The sequence below is a fragment of the Cervus canadensis genome, chromosome 10 (assembly GCF_019320065.1).
Source record: "Cervus canadensis isolate Bull #8, Minnesota chromosome 10, ASM1932006v1, whole genome shotgun sequence".
Taxonomy (NCBI): domain Eukaryota; kingdom Metazoa; phylum Chordata; class Mammalia; order Artiodactyla; family Cervidae; genus Cervus; species Cervus canadensis.
The window spans coordinates 46100455-46122997 of record NC_057395.1 but is presented as its reverse complement, the minus strand read 5'-3'; the positions used below and the strand labels follow the sequence as shown (position 1 = coordinate 46122997).

The 22543-nt window shown below is 42.8% G+C and overlaps 1 long non-coding RNA gene across 5 annotated transcripts in view; it reads left to right on the top strand.

The window, feature by feature from the left end:
• Positions 1-22543, top strand: part of LOC122448464 — a 92066-nt gene that overhangs the window by 27474 nt on the left and 42049 nt on the right. Inside the window, exon 1 of one of the 5 annotated variants that reach the window (XR_006271623.1) lies at positions 1381-1458. The exons of the other annotated variants lie outside the window; for them this stretch is intronic. This is a non-coding gene — a long non-coding RNA (uncharacterized LOC122448464). Of the gene's footprint in view, positions 1-1380; positions 1459-22543 lie in introns of those variants that run through there. 5 annotated transcript variants of the gene reach the window in all.

Genomic DNA, 22543 nt, shown 5'->3' with positions numbered 1-22543 from the left:
TCAAAATGAGTGTGCCCTCCAGGTTCAAATACCCAAGGCATAGATTTTCAGAGGGTCTGGCAGAAGGACATTACATTTAATTTTAAATTTGCATGTAATTTGCTGTTTCATTTGCAACCATCTATTCTCTGGCAATGGCCTTTCTCTCTGTAGTCTTTAATCCTCTGATGTACTGCTCCATAAAGACGCCAGTGGGTCTCTTCACCTTTCTATCAGGGGTCCTTCAGTAGTTTTAGAAGCATGTTTTATTTCTGACATTATGAATGCAGAAATGGAGACAAATGCGTCTCAACCGCCCGCTCAAGGACACGTAGAGAAAAGCCCTCCTCCCCGCCTGAGTGCCCCCTTCCAACCAGAACTGCCTCATCATGTTCTGCTTTTAAGAAGCACTTGGTGCCTGAACTGGGACAGACCGAACGATGACCCCGTAATACGTGAAACATATTTTCCCAGAGATGCAGTGTCAGATTTCCCCCAAGTTAAAGATATTTCAGACAGTTAATACTATTTTCTTCATTTTTCATGTCAAACCAGGTGGCTTCATCTTCCCTTAGAAATTAAGTAGTTTTTCGAAACTTCAGCTGCACGCCTGGGTCCTTCACAGAAATAAAGAGTAGGGAGAACGCTTAGTCAGTAGTACTGCACTGAAGCCTAAATTGCTCAGATCAATGTCACTTTAATATTACAATAGCATTTGCACCACTTCTTTAACTATTTGTCATAACTATCTTTATGAATTTTTTTCTCAGAAATCCACTTCAGATGCTATTTTCTTTTACAACTTTCTTTTTTCTTATTTTCCCTGTCCAAAAGTTATCAGTGATGTTTTTCAACACGATGGCACTGTTTCTCCTTTAACATCAAACAGATAGTTAAGCAAAGGCTACAGTACATATTTTTCATGACATATCCTTTAAAAGAATACTCATATACAAAAGCAATGGGTATACAATTTTTAAAAAGCCCTAGAAATATGAAAACTTGGTTTGCAGAAGGAAAGTGTTTTTATGGAATTTTAGTTACTTATTGAATATACTTAATAGGAAAAACCATGAGGAAGATTGTAAGAGGTCTTAACTTAGGGGGTAAGTGAGTGGTTCTGTTTGTCCCCCTCGAAACCATGACAATAAACAAGAGTGAGAACATTTATCAAACTCACATGATAGTCAAGTGGGAACTCTGTTGAGCCCAGGAGGTTCCCAGATGAGGAAGCTCGGTTCTCAGGGCTGCATTTCAGGAGTTGGACAGAGGTCCCGGACGGAGAGAAACATAATCCCCTCAGAGATCCTGCAAGAACAAGAGGAGGGAGTCATCACTGCCTCCCATCAAAGTAATCAGAAGTGTGGGTGATGATGCATTACATCAAATTCCCTTTCTGTGCAGACCACCAACATGAAGAACTACAGGAGTCTTAGGAGTGCTCTGGCTTACTGTGACTCTGGAGTTCAGAAAGCAGAGGTAAGAGAGAGGACGACCCCTCACAGTCTGCTGGTCAGTGGCCTTGGTGACAGTGTCACTGGGAGTGTGACAATGACAGCCTCTCTCCTGCCTCCAGGAAAAGGCAAACTCCACCCCACCCCTGGAAATATAAGTTCATCTCCCCCAAAAGTAAACATGATGCTTTATTGACATGAGGCTGGAAGGAAAAGGCAATCCACTCCATTATCCTTGCCTGGAAAATCCCATGGGCAGAGGAGCCTGGTGGGCTAGAGCCCATGGGGTCACAGAGAGGCAGATACAACTTAATGACTAAACGACAAGCTGGTACTGCTCAAATTCGAGGACCACACCATTTTATTGCCACATATACTCTCTACTGAGACAGATTAAGAAAACACACACTGAGGCATGTTTTTGTGTGGGGCTGATCTCTACATGTTTAGTTAAAAGACTGCTTCTGCAAAAGATCTGTGGTGTATAATTAAGCCATAGGGAAGAAACCAAAACAGCAAGGTAACTTGACTATAGTCTAACCGTTTATGAAATCATAGTCCTTTTCAACTTCGGGGGCTATCTTCAGGAAGTTGTTGATATTTTACTTGTAAGAAAAAAACACATATAATGCAGAGTAAAATTTAAATAAGTTGAGAACAGAGAGCTTGTCTATGATGCTCATTCCTAATCCAATGATGCCAGAGCTAAAAATCTCACTGCCATCTAAATCTGATGAGCAAAGCTGCTGATCTTTGTCTTAATTAAAAAACCATAAATAACAATCACAGTCCAACTTCTTGAACCCAAAACAATCAGCAAGTTCATTGTTACTGGCAGCACTTATCTTTTTTTTAGCAAAGACGTTAGATATTTAGATGCTCAGGGATGTTTATGGAATATACTGTTAGGTATCTTAGGTCTTAAAGAAACTTGAAAGGAGATTTTAGAAATATTTATTTATTTGGCCGTGCTGCGTCTTCATTGCTACACGAGGGTTTTCTCTAGTTGCAGCGAGTGGGGGCTACTCTTTAGCTGCGATGTGAGGGCTTCTCATCGCAGTGATCTCTCTTGTAGCAGAGCATGGGCTCTAGGGTACGAGGGCTTCAGTTGTTGCTCCAGAGAGTGGTCTTAGTAGTTGTGGCACATTGGCTCAGTTGCCCAGAGAAAGTTATGTGGGATCTTCCCAGAGCAGAGATCAAATCCATATCTTCTGCATTGGCAGGCAGGTTCTTAACCACTGGACCACCAGGGAAGCCCAGAAAATTTGATTTTCTTAATTTTTGCGCCAAATGTTAAGCATTTAACTTACATGTTGTGTGAAGAAGAGAAAGGTTGTGTTTGAAGGCAGCACATTGTTCCCAGGTCTTGTTCATCTCATACAGGATGCCCCAAAGGTGGACACATCCTCCGCTTCCCACAATGCTGCTGGGTTTTGGAGACTACAGTGGCACTTGAGATGGCAACTGGGAAACAAAGAAAAATAATGATGAACTCTCTTTCTCATACTTTTATCTCCACTCCCATCTCCTCTGTATCTTTAACACACACACACACACACATACACACACAAGCAACAAACAGCGCCTGGAGGACTGATGTCCCCAGGGAAGGAGAGAGGAGAGATGTTAAGATGTGGGGTTTCCCTGCGGATGGAGGGAGGTCCCTGTGCTGCTCTGACCAGATGTTGGCCTGGGCTCTTCTATTGGGTGTGTGTGCAGTGAACCTGTGTAGCCTCTGAAAGGAAAATAGATAGGTGTTTGTTTCCCAAGTGGCGCAGTGATAAAAGAATCTGCCTACCAATGCAGGAGACTCAGGAGATCCAGGTTCGATCCCTGGATCAGGACGATCCCCTGGAGAAGGGCATGGCAACCCACTCCAGTATTCTTGCCTGGAGAATCCCATGGACAGAGGAGCCTGGTGGGCTACAGTCCATGGGGCTGCAAAGAGTCAGACATGACTGAGCGACTCATCCATGGCACTCCTCTCCCTAGAGAAGTGACTTGCATTTTCCTAAAGCAGAGCAGACCTAGAGCAGAAGCCTGAGGTTACGGGCCCCTGCCCAGGCATGGATACTCCTATCCTGACTGCCCCCCACCCCAACCTGTCCCCACCTTGTTAGAGACCTTCCAGATTCACGTGGGGATCATCTCCTTCCAGATGCTACCCTGTGAACCTGAGGTCATCTGGAATTCCACAGAATCCCATCCCTGGGCTGAAAGGTTCAGAGCCCCCTTTTACAGATGGCATTTGGTTAGCTTACATCTGGTTTCCATTTTTTAAACGTTAACTCTAGCTTTATCATTGTGGATTTCATTTTCATTTGACAATGGGTTTAACTTTTCTTAATAATATTCTGCTACAGATTTAAACTCCTTTTAAGAAGACATCTCTGGCTTCAGTGACTAAGCAAATCTTGCCTCTGGAAAGAGAACTAAAAAGAAATCAAAACATACAACTGACATTTTTTTTTTTTTGATACTGTTTTCATTTCTGTCCTTAAATTAAACACTAGCTCCTGAACGTTGAGATAAAAATAGCTGTGGTTACCTAAAATTATTTCTAGGAGATTCTCAGTCTTTTTCTTCCACCTCAAGAAAAGGATCTAAGAATATCTCCTGCTCCAGACAAGGGTCAGGAACAGACCAAAAACATACAGCCTGTCTGCTCTCCCCCAGCTCCCCGCCCCACACCCTGAGTTTCTGCCCTCCTCCACACCTATACATCCATGTTCCTGTGGGACTTTACTGAGGATTGGTCAAAATAGAAGACAAATCATGGAAAGTGAAAGTGAAAAAGTCATTCAGTTGTGTCTGACTCTTTGTGACCCCATGCACTATACAGTCTATGGAATTCTCCAGGCCAGAATACTAGAGTGGGAAGCCTTTCCCTTCTCCAGGGGATCTTCCCAAGCCAGGGATCAAACCCAGGTCTCCTGCATTGCAGGCAGATTCTTTACCGGCTGAGCCAAAAGGGAAGCCCATGAGCTTTTATTTTGCTTCCTGGAGTGGAAGCTATTTGCTGTAGCTGACACATCCAGAGTTGATTGCTACTGTTTAGTGACATGACCTTGCTTACAAGGGGGGGGGCATCCTGATGGGAATTCTCTCCGTGTTGTTCAAAGGAGGCTGGCTGGGATTCCTACCCTGCCCCCCCACCCCATCTGAGAGACTTCTGCCTTCTGACGGCTTTCTGATCGAGTTAAACTTTTGAGGGCACATCTAGGACTCACCACGGCATACTTCAACACTTACTAACAACAGACATTGTTATGATTGGTCATGTGTCTTACTTTTTAGAAATTTGAATCAATGGCTTTAAAAAGCATGTATGGAACACTGATTCGTTTCTTTACCCACCACAGCTGCATCAAGGACACCTAAGGGTGACTGTTGTTGTTTAATCTCTAAGTCATGTTCAAATCTTTGCAACGTCATGGACTATAGCCCGCCAGGCTCCTCTTTCCATGGAATTATCCAGGCAAGAATACTGGAGTGGGTTGCTGTTCCCTCCTAAAGGGGATCTTCCCGATTCTGGGATCAGTTTGCATTTTCTGCATTGCAGGCAGATTCTTTACTGCAGAGCCACCAGGGAAGCCCAATAAAAGATGAACACATATCTACTTTAATCCCTACAGTGGCACTGAGGGGTATTTGATATGACTGTCCCTGTTAGAAAATCAAGACACGGAGTTTAGGAAGCTGGGCTGGGAGCCAGGCACCAAGGCTAGGAAGTAGCCATACTGATTGATCCCAGACCTATGGCCTCCTTGCCACGCTGGCCTCTCAAACAAGGGTGTTCCAGAGATTCGGAACCTGTGCTTTTTGGGTGCTCAGGTTTTACAGAGTAATCGGTTCACTCTTGCATACATTTTATAGAAGATCAGTTAAATTGGGAGAAAGGTAGTGATTGACCACTCTGTGGCTGTTGATGAATGTTGTTTACTTCTTTAAGTGGGTTGTTAATTTTTTAATACAACAGTTCTCTGGGAACCATAAGTGGTTTTTAAGAATGATAAATGTCAGAAAGATTCTAAGTCTCTCCTGGAGACTGAGGTGGGCATTGCCAGGACGTGGCAGAAGGACTGCAAACTGTGGGTTCAAGTTTCCTCTATTTGAACCCGTGCCCTGATGTTAGTCTCCTACAGATTCAAGTCTCATTTCTCTTGTCTCTCAATCACATTTGTCTCTTCATCTATGAGAGGAAGCTGCAGAGGGAACATGATGCATATGCTGTGGTCACCAGGGTCCAGGAAGGACCAGGTTTCTGGAAGCACTCCGAGATGGAGATTTTGGGGGTGAGCGCACTCTCAAGATCACAGATGGGAAGCAGTGAGGAGGCAGGACTGGGCTGCCAGAGAAGCTGGACTCTGATGCCTTCTAGTCCTTGGTAGTAACCCAGGGAGGAGCTGGGGGCTGAGGCCCCACAGGGTCTCATGAGTCGAAGCCGGGTGCCAGGCCTCTGTGTCCCGTTTGGAATAGTTGTCAGATCTAGCTGTCCCCAGTCAGAGACAGGAACCTTGGGTGAGAACCAGGGAACCTGGGGTTCAGAGCCATTCTGGGGCAAGGGTTCAGCTGCCCACACTCCTGCAGGACAGGGGGACAAGTGTGTCCATTCTGAGGGCCCACTTGGCCCACACCACACACCCATCCCACAGCAGCTACACAACTGGGATTAGTATCTTATTGTCAGTTACCACTGTCATCATCACGAACAGTGGCAGCAGGCAAGCTCCTGGCCAGAGCCATCTCAGCTCATGGCAGCAGGAAACAGTCACCTCACCTTAGAACAAGACATGACCTAACACACCACCGTCATCACTGACACAGGAGGAGAAATTTGGAGGAAATGAAATTCCTGCTGAACCTAAGAAGCGTTTTCAGCTGCTTATTTGATACTCTGATGCGCAGCTTAATACAAGCGATTGGGTTGAAATGGCACATTTTCCCTGAATATCACCACCTGAGCTGTGGATTTGGGAACAATTTTGGAAATGATTGAATTCTCATGTTTGGAAATAGGAGTTGTACAAAATTGTCACAAGTTAAATATATTCATCGGGACATTGTGAACTCTAGACAGACTTCAGACTCGTATCTGTTTCTGAATTGACATCTGACCGGTATTGAGGAGATAAAAGTGAATGAATAATGGAAGAAAATACAATAATGAGATCATGATGATGGACTCTGCAAAGAGCTCCATCCTGCAAAGCACTTGTTGTTTGTGAAGATACCTTCAGCAGAGGCCCCTCTGTCCATGGGATTCCCCAGGCAAGAATACTGGAGAGGGTTGCCTTTTCCTTCATCATGGGATCTTCACAACCAAGGATCGAACCCAGGTCTCTCTCACGCAGGTGGATTCTTTACCACTGAGTCACCAGGGAAGCCAATTAATACTTATGTAAAGTTGGCTTAAAGCTCAACATTCAGAAAACTAAGATCATGGCATCTGGTGCTATCACTTCATGGGAAATAGATGGGGAAACAGTGGAAACGGTGGCTGACTTTATTTTTCTGGGCTCCAAAATCATTGCAGATGGTGATTGCAGCCATGAAATTAAAAGACGCTTACTCCTTGGAAGGAAAGTTATGACCAACCTAGACAGCATTAAAAAGCAGAGACATTACTTTACCAACAAAGGTCCGTCTAGTCAAGGCTATGGTTTTTCCAGTGGTCATGTATGGATGTGAAAGTTTGACTATAAAGAAAGCTGAGAGCCAAATAATTGATACTTTTGAATTGTGGTGTTGGAGAAGACTCTTGAGAGCCCCTTGGACTGTAAGGAGATCCAACCAGTCCATCCTAAAGGAGATCAGTCCTGGGTGTTCATTGGAAGGGCTGATGTTGAAGCTGAAACTCCAATACTTTGGCCACCTGATGCGAAGAGCTGACTCATTTGAAAAGACCCTGATGCTGGGAAAGATTGAGGGCAGGAGAAGAAGGGGACAACAGAGGATGAGATGGTTGGATGGCATCACCGACTTGATGGACATGGGTTTGGGTGGACTCCGGGAGTTGGTGATGGACAGGGAGGTCTGGCGTGCTGTGGTTCATGGTGTCACAAAGAGCCGGACACGACTGAGCTACTGAACTGAACTGAACTGAACTATTAATAAAACCTTGTAATTCACAATTGTCATCCAACCTGTTCAACGGGGAAAGGATATCAAACTCAGGTATGTGGTCCAAATGATTTCAGGACATATAAGAGATGAATAAGAATGTCTAGGATGAGAAGACATGGCTGGTGCTGATCATGTCCCCACAGAAAACAACCTTGAAACATGAAAGCCCCTAAATTTTCTGACTTCGGTTGGTATGACAAGCCAGTTAGGATCAACCTGGATTTTCAAAGTTGCAAAGGGCAATGTACAAAAACAATGCTGATGAGCTGGTGTATTTTGAATGGTTTGACCATGGTCTTAAGGCTCCAAATTTAACTCATCTTAGAAGACATTGTGTTCCATCAGCAGTTTAAAGTTCTCATTTTAAGAGAAGGGTGGAGTGAAGCAGTCACAAAAATAATGAGTCTGAAGATTCCGCCTTTGGCAGCAAATGGAAGAAGCCATTTCAGAAAAAGTACAGACATCAGATGAGCTTTTCAGCCCCCAGCAGAAGCCTGGGCAAGGGCACTGGTGTTGGTCCTTCCCTGGTCATGACTGGCCATGGCCTGTGTTCCTTGCTGAACTTACACAAGTATGTGAAGCCCCCGCTGGTGGGACCAGCTGGCCCATGTGGTTCAAGAGGTCACTGGTGGCAGCCAGTGACCAGAATTTCCAGCCACAGGTTCTTGTGACCAGACCTCAGAACTCTGCCTCCTGTGTCTCAGAAATGCTGCTTTACCCACTTGAAACCAAGTGGGCTATGTATCAATAGGAGCAGATTTTTTTTTCTTATTGTTTTAATTGAGTGCTAAGTGATTTGATACAATTTCAGTACCTACTCCAGTCTTAAAGCTTTGAGCTATTCAAAAACAAAATTACTCACTTTTCTTTTTCTTTCTCTTTTTCCTTACCATTTTGAGAGACCAAACCCAATTAAAAGTAGTGTTCATCTTTCTGGCCCATTATTTACCAATTTTGTTAACCTTCATAGTCTCCTTGGTTTTCACTGTAATCTTTAGCTTCTGGAAAGCCAAGCTGCTGATGCCTAGGACTGTAAGACCATAAGGGATGCAGAGGGGAAGACCAAGGATGAAGGACATGATGATAGGGGCATCTCTGACCTGGAAGCCCCACACAGAGGGGAGTGTATGCTCTTTGCAAAGATCCTCGTTGTTCTGAAGATAGAAGAGGCGAGTTCAAGGTGAGTTCAGTGCGTGGAGAGTCAGCAGAAATGAGGGAAGTTCTCTAGTGTAGGATTAAGTATGAATGTTTTACCTGCATGGTCCATCCATGATTTTATTTCCTCACTCCTGTTTCTTAACAGTGAAAACAACAAAAACAACTGCTGACCATTCTTCACAGGCTAGTCCACATCTCAGTTCTTATAGGTTTTACATATCGGCTGTTGGGGCCCTAAGTGTTTGCAGGTAAAGCTCACACTTTATACATGTATACACTTTAAGTACCAACTGTATACATAAATCTACACTAAGCATGTCTGGTTACACATATTTATTAAATACCAACTGTATATCTGCATAAATACTAAGCATCGGCTGTGTGTGTGTGTGTGTGTATGTGTGTGTATGGACCAATTGTATACACTCCATCCTGTGTTCTCTTCAGAGGCTGATTGGAAATGTGCTTCCTCTTTGATGTGTTTCTTTCATCTGCCTTCTCACTCGGCCCCAGCGACGTGCCTGGAATGTTGCATCTTTCTTTCATTTTTCATGTTGGAACTGCAAGGGTGTGTGTTAGCACATATTATAGTGAATAAATTAACTGCCAAAAAAAAAAAATAGCACTTCAAAAATGTTCATGGGCTGCTTTAAGTTAGCAGATTTCAACAGCGCTGCTCATGGAACATACCAGGTCCTTTAATCTTGGTGGCTAAAGTCCATCTGAAGTTATTTTCGACAATGAAACCAAAAAGAAAGTCATGGCAGTGTTCCAGATTGTGTATTCCAAAACATATCCCTTGGAAGTACTGAACATGTTTAATCAGATGATAGCAGGGTGTCCCTTCCATTCTGGAGATGCCGGCTTCAATTTCTACTTCAGTCCTTTAGACGACGTATGACCCAAGTCTGAACTACAGGGGGATGACAATCAACACATCAGATAACTGTGATCCAGTATTGTTTTATGTCTGTTGGCTCTAAGGGAGAGTTTTTATATTTATTTAAGCTACTGGTGATTATCAGCAAGTGGTGATGAGGATGAATGTTTCAAAAATGTTGGGATTTCCCTCCTGTCAATGAGACCTGTAGAGCAGGAGGCAGATGTGGTCAGGGGCTGAGGGGTGGGTGATGGGTGGGAGGGCAGAGGTCTCTCTAGGACCGAAACTTGATCAACTGATGCTGTGTGCAATGCCAGCTCCTGGCAGATGGAGGACTGACTCCTAGACAGACTCTTAGCTGGTTTCCTTACTGTTTCCAGTTCTCCAGAGATGATGCATCCCCCACTGCCTGTACTCAGGCCATGTTTCTCCCTCCACCTGCAGCATCCTTGGTCCACCCCCAGCATCCAGACATTTGGTCTACGAGTTTGAAATTAGCCTCCAAACTTTGTGATGCTTGTTGGCAGTTTTATAAGCTAGGATAAAAATACCGGTCTGCCCTTAACTTGCCATTTTGTGTCCAACCTCGGCTAGGGTTAAAAGGCTCTAGTGAATTTTAAGTCTTGCATTATTTCTTTAAGGTGACTAGATCATATTTTCAGCATTTTCTAATGACCAACTGAACAGGACACATTTATGTGTGCACATCTCGCCTCTGGACTTATTTAATATGACTTTGATCCCAAGATGGTTTATTATCATCCATCTAGGATTCTACGTCTTCTGTCATCTGTTCAGTTGTAGAAGAAGAATACAAATGGTAAATTGAAGATTAAAAAAAAATTTGGTTAATAAATACTTGACAATTGATGATAGCTATGACTTTGAAAGTTTTAAGTTTGTGATGGAAGAATATGGCTGCTCTCGATTTTAGCACTATTTCCCCTGGGTAATCACAAGAGGGCATTATCAGTGTTTTAATGACGGTAAATTTTTTTTGGTAACAATTTAGACATAAACAGTCCCTTTCGACCCTCTGGGATCTGCCACACAGCAGGACCAAGCTTCTGTTCCCTCACACACTCATGAGCCCCCACAGCACCTCCCACAGAGTGACAGTAAAAGTGCGTTGGTCACATCTAATGCACGGCTTCTTCTGAGGGTCATGCAGATTTCATACTAGGCCTCATTTCAGTAAATGACTGTTTTTGCTCCTGATGGAATATATTACTAACTGCACATCAGGACACACAAAAGCACTGCACCTCCCCAGATGAATATTTGTTGAGAAAGAAAGTGTAGTCACTCAGTCGTGTCTGACTCTTTGCAACCCTGTGGACTGTAACCCACCCGTCTCCTCTGTCCATGGGATTCTCCAGGCAAGAATACAGAAGTGGGTTGCCATTCCCTACTCCAGGGATCTTCCTGACCTAGGGATTGAACCTGGGTCTCCTGCATTGACATGTGGATTCTTTACTGTCTGAGCCACCAGGGAAGCCCATGAATATTTGTTACTTAGAAGTAAAATAAAAAGTCAGTGGGTCCAAAATTCTGTTCTGTACATCTGTGTCTCTTTTTCTGTTTTGCATATAGGGTTATCGTTACCATCTTTCTAAATTCCATATATATGCTTTAGTATACTGTATTGGTCTTTATCTTTCTGGCTTACTTCACTCCGTATGATGGGCTCCAGTTTCATCCATCTCATTAGAACTGATTCAAATGAATTCTTTTTAATGTGGAGAGGGAGGTGGGAGGGGGGATTGGGATGGGGAGTACATGTAAATCCATGGCTGATTCATGGCTGATTCATGTCAATGTATGACAAAAAACTACTACAATATTGTAAAGTAATTAGCCTCCAACTAATAAAAATAAATGGAAAAAAAAAAGTCAGTGGGGAAGCTGTCCTGGAGAAATTGGGCCTGGCTGTGAATCAGGGACCTACCACCCATGTTACCCTCAAGAGGAGACTAGGGGTAGGTCTAATTAGGCGGTAATCCAGGCATCAGAGTCTGCTCTATCTTAGAAAAATTAATGCAAATAAACTAATTTGAACCAATCTGAAATAACTGATCAAAGAAAATAAAAATGATCTCTACATTAGATGCCTTTTCATCCTAGAATATAGAGGGCCATTAAGTTACAACGGAAAAGATAAACCTTTTTATTTTTTTAACCTAGTTTGAATTTTCCTTTTTTTTTTTTTTTTTTAAAGAAAGACTGGATGACATGTTTGGTATTTGTCACCAGGTTCAGGTGTAGCTTTGCTCAGTTGTGAATCACAGCCCCTGTGATGTTGGCAGAGAAGGGGTTGGAAATAGGTAGTGGTGTTAAGGTTAACCAGTCTTGCCAAATGACTAAATGTCTCTTTCAAATGAGACCTTTATTATGCACCCGCTGATTTTACACAGTTTGGAAATGTGGTTTACTTAGAACTCAAGTTATACTAAGAAGAAGAGAGAAATCAGAGATAAGGAAACCCCTTCCTCTGGGCACAGCGTGAGTCATAAGGCCTTGCTCCAAGCTGCTCAGGAGCGCCAAGTCCCAGGGACTACGTCGGCAGAGTGTCCTGGGACTTTCACTCTTGGTGGCTTATTGCGTAATAGATCATGAAGGGAAATTTCCAAAGGTTCAGTACCAGCATGTTCTATTTCAGTGAAAGGAAGAAAGCTCTGTCTTAAAAGTTTCATTTACTTTCTTCTTTATGAAAAGCAATGCAAAACAAAACAGAAATAAAACAAAGCCAAACCCATGGAAAGAACTGTCTGATATACGGGGGCAAAACCTGGAGTCCTAATCACTCCTTCAGTAAATGAAGGAAAAAAAAAAAAAGAAAGAAAATCCATGGAAACAAAATACTAGTAAAGCAATCGGCATAATCATGCCTCTCGCAGTTGCAGACACATACAGTGTCTGTGGCTTTCTCAAACACAGGGAAATCTTATTCTGCTAAAAAAAATTTCCAGTTGCTAGAGTTCTAAGAAATCAAATAGCATTGACTAAATATGTTCTGTCTGACTCACAGATATACAAAACAAACTTGCGCTTACTAAAGAGAAGAGGGAAGGGGACTGGGCAAGTTAAGAGTATGGAGTTAACAGGTACACACTACTGCATATAAAATAGATAAGCAATAAGGATTGACTGTACAGCACAGGGAATTACAGACATTATCTTGTAATCACCTATAAGGGAGTATAATCTTCAAAAATGCTGTAGAACTGAAGTTAACATAATGTTATAAATCAACTATACTTCAATACGAAATACATTCTGTATTATTTTAGTAAAGACCTAAGTTCAAATAGGAAAAAAAACCCTTGTAGTTATGATGTGAATTTTGAATCTCATTTATCATTTAATTCTCAGCTTCTAAAATGTAGCCATTATTAAAAAAAAATCATGTCTGAGATTTTGGCCCACAAATATATTTATTTATAGTAATATCAGGTAATTTTTAGCAGAATATATTTAAGCCATTATTGAGGGCTAGTCAGGTAGTTGGAAAGACAGACAGGAATGTTATGTGTTGAGAAAAATATAGAAAGCTGCATATGGTAGTCCTAATCAATTATCTTAGAAAATGGCTGCCTTAGTATCTAAGGGAATCAGGACATGGTCCTTCCATTTTATGCTAAAATTAATTAAATTTAATCTTTCTTATCTAGTTATGAAAGCCACAAATTTCTGCAGCTAAAAGTCATTTCACTGCAAGTCCTTCTATTGGTTAACAGAGATACTTATCGAGGCAGTGCTGGGTGTTCAGACAGAGTTGGTACCTGAATAATTACATTGGCATTGATTTGGGTTCTGTTAATGAGCACTCTTTTCCCTTGTATCATCTGAGTTTCTTTATAAAGTGAGGCTGATTTAGAGAAAGGACTTCCAGGCATCCTTTTGAATAATAACATGTTTTTGATCAGGAAACCTTCTCATTGAATTCTTTTTTTTTTTCAGTTTCTATTTTCTTACTGACCTATATAATTGAGTGACTTTTCAGTTGTTTGTGTTTATTTAGCCAACCTTTTGGGAGAAGTTTTATTTGCCAAAAATGGTATTTTTCCAGGGAAATGTCTAAGGACCATTATTTAAAAATTTTAAAGGAGACACAGTGTGGCAGAGTGAGACTGGAGGTGAGCAGGTTCTGTTGGTGAGGGTGATAGGAAATGGTGGGTGTGACTGAGGCTAAGTCACGTGAGGAGATCCAGGAACCGAGCTGGTTATCGTGCGAAGGAAAGGCAGCACCACTTTTAGCTGCAGGGATGCTGAAGTTGGGGTATGTTACGTGGTGGTATAATATCTTTTAAGACATAAACTAGTGATTTGTTCCTTTGTGTCCCCATTCTTCCTCAAGAAAGACTGAGGCTGCCTGTATTCATGGGTTCCTGCTGAGGAAATGAGAATAGTAGGGATACAAGTAAACACAGATGAAAGTCTTGAATCTTGAAACCATCAGCATTGGTTTCCCAAGCTCTAAATGTCAGAAGCTCACTATGCCATGCATCCTGGAGGGAAAGCTTGGAGAGAGGATGTCTCAGAGCAGCTGGATGGAGGGGTGAGAGGGCTGCCTATGGGCTGAGGTGGGCGGCTGGCCTGGAAGGCTGGGACTAGCGTCTTCTGCAATGGGCTTTGGGTCAGTAGACCAGCCAGCTGGCCGCTTATCTCCTGCAAACATTTGGCTGTGATCCTGGGAGCCCCTGTCAGGGTGAGGAGGGGGGAGCCTGGGTTCCAGAGCCAGTGGGAAATCCCCTCGTGGGTAAGGTACCTGTTACCAGATGATTCTTCATGGCACCAAATCCAATCATCCTTTCCCAACCCCTGCGAAAGTAGAACTCTCATGAGGAGTGAAAGTTATTCGTGGACACTTGAATGGCCTGAAGTGTATCACAAGGTATTTTGTTCCCTGCTTCCCACACCTGGTTCTTCTTCGATTTACTTCCTCAGCCTCTGTTGGAGGAACACCAAGGTGATATCTGACATCAGTTTCCAGGTGCTTTCCATCTCATGGCTTTATGATCTTCCAGGAGAGCAGCTTCTCCTTTTTCAGAAGGAACTTGGGTCCGCCCTCTGGAAGGGTTGTCAGGCTGCTGGAAGCCCCAGAAGCTCTTCCACCACCCTCACCATCCCCTCTGCAACCCCCCCATGTTTCCCCCTCCTGCCCCCAGCCCGGCTCACCTAGGTGCTGCTGGCATGGCCTGTGGAAGGGCTTCCAGCTGCGTCCTGGGGGTATGTGATGGTTCTTTCTCGGTAACAAGTCATAGTGGAGGGTACTTTCACTTCTTGCCTCCTGCACCTTGGCTTGAATTTGCCTAAATAACCTCTTGCACTCTTGCAGTTTTTCGGTCTGGGCCCTGAATTGGATCTCTGATGAAAGCTTATCTTTACCCTCTGGCTTCTTTCATTTCTCTGCTTCTATCCTTGACCACTCGGCCGCCTCTCATGGACCTCTCCCCTCTTCCCAGTAAGTCTTTTCCTCACTGGTCCTACCTACACTCATAGACTTGAGTATCTTCTGTGTCATTATATGCAGCCTAATCTCTTCCTGGAATTTTTTGTCCTTATCAGACATACGACTTGGGCATGGAAACATTACTTCAAATAGCCCTTGCCTATTAGGTCACTAGGCATCATTCTCTCTCTAATCCAGTGCTTTCTCCTGAGACATGGGTGAATAGACAATGGATGGATGATGGGTGGGTGGGTAGGTGGTTGGGTAGGTGGGTGGATGGATGGATGGATAGATGGATGGATGAATGGATAGAAGGATGCATGGATGGGTAGGTGGTTGGGTAGGTGGGTGGATGATTGGATGGATGATGGAAAGACAGGTAGGTGATTGGTGAATGGATAGATGGATGGAGGATGGATGGTTGGGTAAGTAAATAGATGAATAGATGGGTGGATAGATGGGTGGATGGATGGATGGACAGATAGATAAGTGGATGATGGATAGATAGAAATATCATGTCTTCATCTTCTTTTCCACATCTTAAGTTTAGCACTTAACCATGCTGGAGGCTTCTGTTCCTCTGATTCCACAGATAACCGCTCTCTCAAGGTCAACAACATCCTCTGTATTGCAAAATCCAATGTTTGCTCCTCTGGAATTATTTTATTTGAACTTTCAGTAGTCTTTGACACAGTTGACCATATATTACCATTATTATTTCCTAAGTTTTCTTCTCCTTTATTGGCCACTTCTTCTTAGTCTATCTTACTGGCTCTTTCTCATCTTCTCAAAGCTGAAAGTCAGGAAAATAGATTCCTGATTCCCTTTTTTTCTCTAGCAGTTTTTCCTCCCAGGTACCCTCATTCAGATGTATGGCTCTGAAAATTGTCATTCTGTAAGGGAATTGCTGTTGGTATTTTTAGTTATGACTTCTCTCACGAGCTTCAGACTTGTGAATCTGCTGTGTACTTGAAATCTCTGCTGGGTTAATATACTGCACAGGTTTAGTTTGGACAAAAGAGGAACTCTTGAGCAAATAAATAAACATAAATAAATAAAGAGCAGATCAGTGCTTCTCTGGTTCCTACTTACCCATCTATCACTCTAGTTGTTAAACTTACAGGCTAGTCTTAATTTCTCACTTCCCTTTATTCTCTATGACTGATTGATGACTCTTTCCTGTTAATTCTACCGCATCTACCCACCTGGTCATGGGGGCTGATGGTTGTGAATAATGGGTCCAAATACGTGAAAGAAGAGGAAACCATGCACAGACAACCCAAATCAACATCTCTGTTCTGCCAGCTTGTTTGTCTGGGACATTTTCTTCTCTCCTGTCTTCCATCATTCTTAGGCTCTTGCTGATGGGTATGTGGGCTTCAATGGTGGCTCATCTGATGGATAATCCACCTGCAATGTGGGAGACCTGGGTTCAATACCTGGGTTGGGAAGATCCCCTGGAGAAGGAAATGGCTACTCACTCCAGTATTCTGGCCTGGAGAATTCCATACACTGTATAGTTCATGGGGTCGCAGAGTCAGATACGACTGTTTAAAACTCATGGCAGACATTTGGAGTTTCCTAAGATCTGTAGTTCCTATCTCAGATTCTTCCTACGATACAATCTGCCATTTTCAGATAGGTGTGGCCCAGAGAGGATACAAGTTTTGGAATTACAATTTTCCTGCAGGATTCAGGAAAATCAGCTGCTTGACCAACCCGTTCAGTCTCCTGTTAATGATCTGTGCTTGTGTCCTATCCATGTGTTTCTAAGTCAAGCCCAAATCTTACTTTAGAAGCAAAGTATAGCTAGGTAATAAGAAGATATTTGAGGCCACACAAGTAATGTGTAAATTATTTTTATTAGGATTTAATTGTAGTTTTTTCCTACCTAAACCAATGTTCTACCTAAAGTAACATTCCACACAAAATCTGCAAATTGACAAGCACTTTCCAGGGACCATCAAAACACTAGAGGTGCACTTTCGGAAAAAAACGAGATATCAGGAGAGAGTCTTTAGCAACTTTGCCCAGATGTGTTTTGCAACTAGCAGTAGGCTTCCCTTCACCATGCATTTTTAAAGGAAGTGGTTTTGTTCTAGTGATTTCAGAAAAGAAACACAAAACAAAAACCCTAAAACTCCTGCTCTAAATAATTACCAACATTTTTTTTTGTGGTAGAAAATGGAAACTAGAAATATTTTAATGACTGTCTTTGAGTAATATTATCAGTTTCTTTGTGTCATGCATGTAAATTAAACATCCAAGATAGCGTGTGCTATTATGGGAAACATATGAATTATTTATATGTAGCTTAAAATAGATAATCTTCCCCTGCCCATAATCACCATTTACGATATACATATTTTTCCATACATCTCTCATTTTAATGGGGGGATTATAAGGCTATAAACACTCACAGTTTTCTTTAATTACTATCCTATATTTTGAATGATTTCCTATTAAGAAAAAGTTTCTTTTTTTTTTGTCTGCTAAAATATTTATGACCATCGCTAAACTTAAACCATTAAGTGCAGGAGTGGGGAATAATAATACCCACCACCTACTGTGGCTAGTCTGGGTGAGGTGGGTTTTCTTTCTTTCTTGGAGTGTAATTGCTTTACAATGTTGTGTTAATTTCTGCTGTACAACTCCAGTCAGCCATATGTATACATAGAGCCTCTCCTTCTTGAGCTTCCCTCCTGCCCTCTACCCCAATCCCACCCCTCTAGGTCATCACAGAACACTCAGCTGGCCTCTCTGTTAAACAGCAGCTTCCCACTAGCTATCTGTTTTACACACGATAGTGTAGAGATGTCAATGCTACTCTAAATTTGTCCCATCCTCTCCTTCTCCCCCCAAGTGGGTTTTAGCATTCCATTTCCTTTTTGCTTTCCTAATTGCAATCTTTTAGTTTTGTTTAAGTGAACATTGGGCTGTGAGCATGATGAGATGTTCAGTTTGGATGGTGGACTCCAAGCCTTCTGTGTGGTGGGCTATCTTTTCCTAACCTAGTTAAAGGCTGGGAGAGACACTGGGGAAGTGCTCTGGCCACAGAGGCTTGGGCTGTGTGTATCCCTCACATTCAAAACTCATGGTCAATACTGGAGAGGAACAGGAGGGGCCAGGAACTTGATAGATGTGAAAGTAGAAGTCTGTTTAGTGTTTCAAGGAAATTGTGCCTGGGAAACTGTGCGTGTGTGCGTGCTTAGTTGTGTCTGACTCTGCGACCCCCATGGATGGGGCTCTGCAGCCTGCCATGCTCCTCTGTCCATGGGATTCTATAGGCAAGAATACTGGAGTGGGCTGCCATGCCCTCTTCCAAGGGATCTTCCTGACCCAGGGATCGAACCTGTGCCTCCTGCATTCGAAGGTGGGTTCTTTACCAGTGAGCCATTGGGGAAGCCCAGGAAACCAGAAGCAGCTAAATCAATCCTCAAGAACCACAGCAGAGGTTGGAAACTGTTCTTTCCAGTGGCAGAGTTGTTTTACTTCTTTCTCAACTCCCAAAGTTTAGAAAAGAGCCAACATTTGGCAGAAGCCTCCTGTCAATTGTCCTTGGACAGGCAAGTGATGGACAAGGAAGTGCCAGGAGGGGAACAGTGGTGATTGGAAAACAGTTACTGCAACAAATTATTGTTTCCACATCCCCAAACTTGGAGTTGGGAGGGACTGATGATGTAAGAGGTGACGGTCAGCTGGGGGTCCACCTGGACAGGAGCCTGAAGCAGGCTTCCTACTTGGACCAGCCTCTTTGCCCATGGGGCCAGCTGATTGCTTTCAGAGGATTTAGAGAAGGAAGTATCTGTTCTTTATTTATCTTAATTAATGATCTGTTTTCACTGTCTGGGATTCTAATATTAGTATGTTTGCTCCTTTTGACAATGACGTTCAGAGCCAATAGTTTTATGGACAAAATATCTCTAATAGAAATAAGAACCAACCAAATGGGCTTCCAAGTGGTGCTAGTGGTAAAGAACCTGTCTGCCAATGCAGGAAACGTAAGGGATGTGAGTGTGATCCTTGGGTCAGGAAGATGCTCTGGAGAATGGCATGGCAACCCACTCCAATATACTTGCCTGGAGAATCCCATGGACAGAGGAGCTTGGCAGGCTACAGTCCATAGGGTGGCAAAGAGTTGGATGCGACTAAAACAACTTAGCATGCAAGCAAGTTTCTATCAAATCGCTTTGTGATGTTGAAGTCTAATGCATTGCTGGAGAACCTGAGTCCAGTCTCTGTGGTGTGGACCTGAAACAAGGTCAAAATCCTCTAATTCATGGTGGACTCACCACGAAGCCCTTGTTTCTTTTTTCTTTCCTTTTAAAAAAAAAAATTTAATAGAATTACGTTCTATATACTCCAGTTATATACATTCTTTTTTTTTTTTTCTGAATCAGAATTTCTTTCTGTTTTACTTAAAATCTAGTGTTTCTGACAGAGTTTCTTGAGATTTTAGGGAGGCAGGTTGGTGAGAACAGGATTTTTTATAAATGTTATAAAATATGTAGAATTTAGTTCATAGCCATTAGTAAGAATGTCCTTATATAGACACAGCCTCAAGACATAAGCAGATCATTCAAAAGTAGGGAAATACAATTTTTTTTGTCCTTAGCTTAGCTTTAATGTTCTCCCAGCCATACTGCTATTAAAATAGAGATACTTAGTAATGCAAGTCACTTCTTTCTAACTCTCATGGCCTGTCCTCCAGAGGAGATGGAACAATGAATCTGTAATGAATGAAAAGTCCTTTGACAAGTCAGAGGCTCATCCACTTGGGAAAGTAAAAAGAATTGGAAAAGCTAATTCTGGAATCAAAATTATTCTTCTTCAAAAATAGGTACTGAATTTAGTTCTACGATTTTTTAGACCCGGTTCTCCCAACTCTTGAGAGTTCCTTGGAAAGCAAGGTGATCAAACCAGTCAATCCTAAAGGAAATAAACCCTGAGCACTCTTTGGAAGGTCTGAGGCTGAATCTGAACCTCCAATACTTTGGCCACCTGATGTGAACAGCTGACTCAATGGAAAAGACCCTGATGCTGGGAAAGATTGAAGGCAGAAGGAGAAGAAGGCAACAGAAGATGAGATGGTTGAGTAGCGCCACCAATTCAATGGACATGAACTTGGACAAACTCTGGGGGATGGTGAGGGACCGGGAAGTGTGATATGTTGCAGTCCATGGGGTCACTAAGAGTCAGACATGACTTGATAACTGAACAACAGCAACAACACCTCACAGCTGCCTTTGACAAGTCCTAGATTAATGCTGCTGAGAAGGCAATGGCACCCCACTCCAGTACTCTTGCCTGGAAAATCCCATGGACGGAGGAGCCTGGTAGGCTGCAGTCCAAGGGGTCGCTAAGAGTTGGACATGACTGAGCGACTTCCCTTTCACTTTTCACTTGCATGCACTGGAGAAGGGAATGGCAACCCACTCCAGTGTTCTTGCCTGGAGAATCCCAGGGACGGAGGAGCCTGGTGGGCTTCTGTCTATGGGGTCGCACAGAGTCGGACACGACTGAAGCAACTTAGCAGCAGCAGCAGCAGCAGTAGATTAATGCTGGGTGGCCACTGCCATGCTATAGATCCACTGCTTGGGTGGTTCCATCTTCTCCCCACTTAAAGCATCACCCACAAAAGTTATAAGATCAACCTGTGGAGGCAAGTGAGACATGAGATTATTAGAATGTAGAATTATAACAGTATTAGTAGTGGAGCATGCAGGAATGTGTGCTAAGTTGCTTCAGTGGTGTCCAATACTTTGTGACCCCATGGACTGTAGCCTGCCAGGTTCCTCCGTCCATGGGATTCTCCAGGCAAGAATACTGAGCGGGTTGGATGCCCTACTCCAGGGAATCTTCCCAACCCTGGGATCGAATTTGCATCTCTTATGCCTCCTGCATTGGCAGGCAGGTTCTTTACCACTAACCCAGTTGTTTAGTCACTCAGTCATGTGACTCTTTGTGACCCCATGGACTGCAACACACCAGGCTTCCCTGTCCTTCATCATCTCCTGGAGCTTGCTCAAACTCAAGTCTATTGAGTCAGTAATGCCATCCAACCATCTCATCCTCTGTCATCCCCTTCTCCTCCTGCCTTCAATTTTTCCCAGCATCAGTGTCTTTTCTAAGGAGTCAGCCCTACACATCAGGTGGCCAAGGTATGATAGCTTCAGCTTCAGCATCAGTCCTTCCAATGAATGTTCAGGACTGATTTCCTTTAGGATGGACTGGTTTGATCTTCTTGCAGTCCAAGTGTTGAACACCACAGTTCAAAAGCATCAATTCTTCGGCACTCAGCTTTCTTTATGGTCCAACTCTCACATCCATACAGGATTACTGGAAAAACCACAGCTTTGACTAGACAGACCATTTTTGGCAAAGTAATGTCCAGTCCAGTAATCTCATGTAACTCATTTTGAGCCTGAGATTAACACATGAACCCGAGAGACTGGACCATAGTCTATTGGAAGTTGTTATGGTAGGCAGCTCCACCCACTTCATTTTCCGGCTCCTTTTAGACACAGCTGCCTTTGCTTTTTCTCCCCAGTCATGCAGTATTTATTCAAATTTCAAGCTTGATATCTACTGACTTGTGTGCACATAATAATCCTTAGCACAGTAACAGAGTGGAAGTCACTTCTTAGAACTAAGTTTCACATGACACGCATTTCCATAGAACAGGTCTTCAACGCCTTGGAATTCATCTGATATGACCATCCCACAATAGAAGAGAGGGATGTGTATACACATGAATGTTTCAAGAATCTTCACACAGTGTTTACTGTGATAGCTGTTGCAAACAAAAGCAGTGTGTGTGTGTGTTTGCTGGGACTTCATTTTGGGCAGATGAGATAGTTCTGGGGATGAATGGTGCTGATGGTTCCACCACAGGTGAATGTATTTAACAGTACTGAACTGAAAATATTAAAAATCATTATTAAGAATCTTTAAAATGGTAAACTTTGCAAGATGCATATTTTACTAAAACAAAAATGTAAGAAAAATGGACTACCGTATTTTGGCTTTCAGTTACCTTTTGAAACTTGGAAATCTGTAGCACATACATATATATTTCTGTAAATTTGTATATATCTCTTCAGCATCTTTTTTTTTTACAAAACTGTATTTATGCTTTCATTCTTCATTGAATGACTATCCAAGATTTATTACAGGCTCCAGTAGACAGTGCAATATAAAGAGTACAGTCCTTACCTCTTGCTAAGGACAATTTTAGATACAGTTTCTTTTTAGACATGAGACTGCCTGCACACCAGAGATTCCTGGGACTCTGGGCTCCCAAAGAACCTGGGCAGAAACCATGGAAGTCTGAACAATCCATGGCAGCAGCTTAAAACTCCAAACTTATATGAAACACTCCTGCAAACACTGACTTATCCATGAGATAGCATACCAATTAGAGCATAAGACTAATGTTTTCACTCATTTTCATTTAACAATTGAATTAAAGCCAAGATCCCTAAATATACACCA